This window comes from Austrofundulus limnaeus, unplaced genomic scaffold (assembly GCF_001266775.1).
Source record: "Austrofundulus limnaeus strain Quisiro unplaced genomic scaffold, Austrofundulus_limnaeus-1.0 Scaffold30, whole genome shotgun sequence".
In the NCBI taxonomy this organism is placed as follows: Eukaryota; Metazoa; Chordata; class Actinopteri; order Cyprinodontiformes; family Rivulidae; genus Austrofundulus; species Austrofundulus limnaeus.
This window is the reverse complement of record NW_013952432.1, coordinates 674,777-675,032: the sequence shown is the minus strand read 5'-3', so window position 1 is coordinate 675,032 and position 256 is coordinate 674,777.

Below are 256 nucleotides of genomic sequence, written 5' to 3'. Positions count from 1 at the left end.
CACATTAAAGGGGACMTAATATGCAAAATTAACATTTTTCAGTTTTTTTTACTTGCATTTGTGTCTGTACTGCTTTTAAAAACAGTCCAAGTGTAACCCAGGGTAAAAACTGCCCTTAGTCCCACCTTTGCTGCTCCATTGGTTAGAGTGACAGTCAGTCACACAGTGCATTCAGCCAATTAACGCACCTGAGGTATTATTTGGGCCTGCTCCAGCTTTCCCAGTCAGGTGTGAGGGGGAGAGCTGGAGACAAAGG